Source organism: Chrysochloris asiatica, unplaced genomic scaffold, assembly GCF_000296735.1.
Source record: "Chrysochloris asiatica unplaced genomic scaffold, ChrAsi1.0 scaffold00204, whole genome shotgun sequence".
NCBI lineage: Eukaryota > Metazoa > Chordata > Mammalia > Afrosoricida > Chrysochloridae > Chrysochloris > Chrysochloris asiatica.
The window spans coordinates 2,392,114-2,397,690 of NW_006408722.1; the positions used below are offsets into that span (position 1 = coordinate 2,392,114).

The 5,577-nt window shown below is 37.4% G+C and overlaps 1 protein-coding gene across 3 annotated transcripts in view; it reads left to right on the top strand.

Annotated features, from left to right (window-relative positions):
- PHKB (phosphorylase kinase, beta) overlaps nucleotides 1-5,577 on the top strand; it is a 309,713-nt gene that overhangs the window by 97,762 nt on the left and 206,374 nt on the right. The gene's annotated exons all lie outside the window — the stretch shown is intronic.

Genomic DNA, 5,577 nt, shown 5'->3' on the forward strand with positions numbered 1-5,577 from the left:
GGAAACCCTGTACAGGGTCGCTATGGGTCGGAACCGACTCGACGGCACTTAACAACAACAACAACAACCAACAACAATACAGGGCACACACAGACTATCAAACATTGTGAAAATTACACAAACAAAAGAAGACAAAATAATGATTGGGACATACTAAAAATTAGAAACGTATGTGCATCAAAAGATTTCACCAAAAGAGTAAATGGAAAAATGTCTTTTGCAATGACATATCAGACAAGAGACTAACAGACAACAGAACTCCTTTTAGGAGTTTTGTAGTACAGGGTTGGCTTTGGCAATATCCCTTACCTTCTGTTTATCCTGGAATAAGTTTTGATTGCACCATCATATTTGATCTATAGCTTTGCTGGATAAAGGATTATTGGTTGGCTTTTTTTTTTTTTCTTTCGGTTTTAATATAGGTCTCCCATTGCCTTCTTGCCTGCATGGTTTCTGTTGAGAGATCTGAGCTTAATCTGATTTGCTTTCCTTATCTTTGATTATGGAGATCTTTATTATGATATGTCTTAGTGATTTTCTTTTGGGGTCTATGCTTCCTGGGATTTGTTGATCTTCCTGAATGCTTATCTTTTGGTTTTTCAGAATGTTAGGGAAATGTTCTTCCAGAAGCTCTTCAACTATCTCGTCTTTGGACTTCTGTGATTTTTTCAGTTCTGGAATGCCAATAATTCTTCATTTATTCCTCTTATGTTCTCCCACATGAATCTTAAACTTTCTTCAGATTTTTTAATCCTTTTTTCTGCTTGCTCTTCTATTTTAGCAGTATTGAGACATTTGTCTTCCAGCTTGCTGGTTCTGGCTTCCATCTTTTCATTTCTTCTCCTTTGCCCTTTCAGTGTATTGTCCATTTCTGATACTTTATTATTAAATCATTTGGACCTCTTTTTGCAGGTTTTGAATTGTTTCCAATGCTCCATCTATCTTATTTGATTGTTCCTGTAGCACACTCCTAACTTCTTCCTTATTTTTCTCTGGAGCATTTGAATGCATCTCAGTATCATTTTCCTGAATTCCTTCTCAGGCATTTCTAAACTTGCCCTCCTTCCAGTAGGAAGTCTAGGTTTATCCTCAGTTCATTTTCTCAGTTACTCTATCTTGTTTCCGTACATGGGCTGATATGATCAGCTGTTTCTTGGGCATCTTCAATAATTAGGTGTGATATCAATAATTAGGTGAATTATGTTGATGTATTATTATGCTTAATGATTGCCTACATGTAGATGTGATCAGGATATGGGCTTACCTTTTCACTTTTATTATTAAATCAGAGTAACTGTAGCAGGTGTTGGCTGTCTCTCGTGTTTAGCAGCTGATATTGGCTTTTGCCTGGATGGTGGGATTTTATAGCGTGTGATGGTAGCTTGGCTATATGACCCCAATTGCTGTCTCTTCTTGGGTAACGTAGGGAGAGAAAGAGTTCCCTGAAGATATAAGGTGGACCAACACCAAAACAGCTACAGAAAAAAAAAAAAAAAAATTAAATACTATAGTCTATAATCACAGGGGGAAAAAAGTCTGTAGCAAAATCTGAGTATGACTTTTAACAGCTCTCTCTTGGCTTCTTGTCTTCAAGACTGAGAAATTTCAAGATGTTACTGTTACTCCTTATGATCTAACCTAGGATTTAATTTGTATCCTGTTTCCTTTTTAATCTGTATCTCTTCCACTCAACAACCCTGTTCAGGACTTTTTCATAGTGATAAATAGATGAGGGCCGCATAGCTGTTTTGGGAGACTATTTGGTTTTAATCAGTGTCTTCTCCCTTCTTAGTGGTTTTTCTGAGCAGTTCCATATTCAGGGGTGTGGCAGTGTTGACCCTTCAGGCACCCCCTCTGGTCATCACAGTGGAGGTGCACAGACAGTGAGAGATCAATGAACAGAAAATAAAAAAGAATGTCCACACCTTTATCTCCAAGGATCAGTCAGATGACATCTGCAGTGGGAGTGCTCCTCTGATCCTTCACCCTGTCCATCACGCCCAAAATGGCTACTGCAGGAGCTGCAGGTCATAAAACATCACTGTTCTTGATTCTGCTACAAATTCCACTGGCTGTAAGCCTTCCAACTTCCTGAATATTCCTTTATATGTATTTCAGAGTTTTGGGACCATCCCCTGAACCTGCTTTGTCTGGCATTCTGTGTTATTGCTGGCAGATGTCTGCATGACACTTCCCCTATTCCACCATTAAGCTCCACCTCCATGTCTTTAATTTCTTGATGGTTGTTTCCATGAAGAAGCAAGAGGTTGTTGTTGGTGGTGGTGTTAGGTGTTATCTAGTCAGTTCTAAAAAATAGTGACACTATGCATAGTAAAACGAAACACTGTGTGGTCCTACATCATCCTTACAGTCCTTACACTTGAGGCCACTGTGCTGCCCATGATGTCCTTATCCATGGACTGGTCCCTCCTGATAGTGTGTATGAAGTATGAGAAATGACATCTCACAAACCTGGCTTATGATAAGAATTCTGGCTGTGCTTCTTCCAACATAGATTTGTTTTTTCTTATGGCAGTTGATGGTACTTTTAATATTGTTTTCCAACACCGTAACTCAAATGCATCAATTCTTCTATAGTCTTCCTTATTCACTAACTTTCACATGCATATGAGGCTATTGAAAATACCCTGGCTTGGATCCATCTTCATACTGACTTCTTTGTTCTTGGACAATTTAAAGAGGTCCTTTGCAGCAGATTTGCTTAATGCAATACATCATTTGATTTCTTGACAGCTGCTTCCACCAGTGTTAATAGTGGGTCCAAGTAAAATGAAGTCTTTGTCAATTTTAATCTTTTCTCCATATATCATGATGCTCTATTGGTCCAGTTGTGAGAATTTTTGTTTTCTTTACATTGAGATGCAATCCATTCCAAAGGCTATGGTCTTTGATCTTCATCAGTAAATATTTGAAGTCCTCTTTGCTTTCAGCAAGCAAGGATATAACAGGTTGTTAATGAGTCTTCTCTAATTATGATGCCATGTTCTTCATGTAATCCAACTTTTCATATAATTTGCTCATCATACAGATTGAATGTTAAGTGCTATCGAGTCGGTTCCTACCATAGCTACCCCGTACAGGATTTATTAGGACCAGCTGCTGTGTTTGAACCACCAACCTTGCAATTAAAACCGACCTTAAGGTCAAGTGCCTACCGTACTAAACCGACCTTAAGGTCAAGTGCTTATCTATGGCACCACACCAGGACTCCACAGATTAAATTAACCTGATGAAAGAATACAACCTTGTTACATACCTTTCCTGATTTTAAACCATTCATTGTCCCCTTGTTCTGTTCTAATGACAGCCTCTTGTCTATGTACGGGTTCCTCATGAGTACAGTGAAGTGTAGCAGAATTTTCATTCTCTGCAGTGTTGACCATAGCTTGTGAAAATCCTTTGCTTATTGAGTATATCACAAGTGAACATCTTTTTGGTATTATTTGCTTTAAGCCAGGATCCATCTGATGTCAGCAATGATATCCGTCATTCCATGTTCTTGTATGACTACGACTTGAAACTCTGGCTGTACCCAGTCATTGTACTGTTGGAGCCATTTAAAAATTATCGTTAGCAACATTTTACTTGTGTGTGATATTAATGATAATGTCCAATGATTTCTGCATTCTTTTGGATCACCTCTCTTTGGAATGAGCATAAAAATGGATCTGTTTTTATTGGTTTGCCAGGTATCTGTCTTCCAGATTTCTTGGCATAGATGAGTTAGTGCATCCAGTGCTGCATCCATTTGTTAAAAGATATCTATATGCATTCCATCAATTTCCAGAGCCTTGTTCTTTGCCAATGTCTTCAGTGCACCTTGGACTTCTTCCTTCAGTACCATTCACTTTTGAGCATATGTTACGTCTTGAAGTGGTTGAGCAACAACCTTTTTTTTGGATACAGTGACTCATCTTATTTTGATGCTTTCTACATCATTCAATACTTTGTCTATGTCAATCTTCAATATTGCAAATGGAGGCTTGGATTTTTGCCTTTAAGCTCTTTCAGCTTGAGAAATGTTGAACATATTCTTCCCTTTTGATTTTCTATATTGCAGTTAATAGTTAACTTTATCTTGAGCTGCATTTTGAAATTTTCTGTTTTACTTCATTGCTTCTATTTGTTTTAGCATCTCTACTCTGGAGAGCAAGTTTGAGAGTTTCTTCTGATATCCATTTTGGTCTATATTTCTTGTCTTCTTAATAACTTGTTGTTTTTTTCCTGTATGCTCTTGATGTCATCCTACAACTTTTCTGGTCTTTGGTCTTTAGTGTCTAATGCCTGAAATCTGTTCTTGAGATTATCTCTAAATTCAGGTGGGATATGTTCAAAGTCATATGTTGGTTCTTGTAGACTTGTTTTCATTTTCTTCAGCTTCAGTCTGAACTTGCATACTAATTGATAGTCTGTTCCACAGTCTGCCCCTGGCCTTGTTTTGACTGATGATATGGAGTTTTTAATTATCTCTTTCCACAGATGTAGTCAATTTGACTTCTCTGTATTCATTGGTGAGGTCCATGTGTATAGTGTATTGTGCATTGTTTTTGCACAATTCTATCATGCAGTCTCTAGTATCGTTTCTATCACTAAGGCCATATTTGCCAATTACTGATGCTTCCGCTTTGGTGTCAACCTTTGCAATGCATCTTGATTGCATGTTTGATCAATTTCAGCCCGAAGTTGGTAGAATTCTTCAATTTCATCATCATTGGCTTTAGTGGTTGGTGTGTAAATTTATAACAGTAAATAATAGTTGCGTTAACTGGTCTTCCTTGTAGGTATATGGATGTTATACTACTACAGATCTTGAAATGTTCGTTTTGATAACGAATGTGGCACAATTCCTGAACCATTTGTCATTCTTGGTATAATAAACTGAACTTGTTAGATTCAAAATGGCTATAATCAGTGAATTTCAGCTCACTAAGGCCTAGTGATCTTTAAGTATTCCATTTCATTTTTGACAACTTCAAAGTTTCCTTGATCCATACTTCATACAGCCTATGTTCTAATTATTAATGGATATTACAGCCTTTTCTCCTTATTTTGACTTGTGCTCTATTAGAAAATGAAGGTCCCAACAACATTGCTCCATTCGTATCATCACAGTCAGCTCTACTTTGAGGAGGCAGCTCTTCCCCAGTCATATTTTGAGTGCCTTCCAACCTGAGGCGCTCATCTTCTAGCACTATATGTGACAGTATTCTGGTACTATTTATAGTTTCAATATTCAATATTCTGATGTTCCATTGCTATTCATAAGGTTTTCAGTAGGTGAACATTCTGAAGTAGCTGGCCTCTTCTTATTCCTAGTCTGAGTTAGTCTGGAAGCTTAGTTGAAATTTATCTACCAAGGGTGACCCTGCTGGTGTTTCAAATTTCAGCATAAATTGGAAACCGCCACCATAGTACAAAAAACTGACAGATGAGTGGTGAAGGAGGCATGAGGAATAACAATTTCTCAAAGAATAAATTATAGGAATTTCTTATATTTACAAAATTTTGAACTTAATATTTTATAAGGTCATTTTGGATCTCAGATATTACATAATT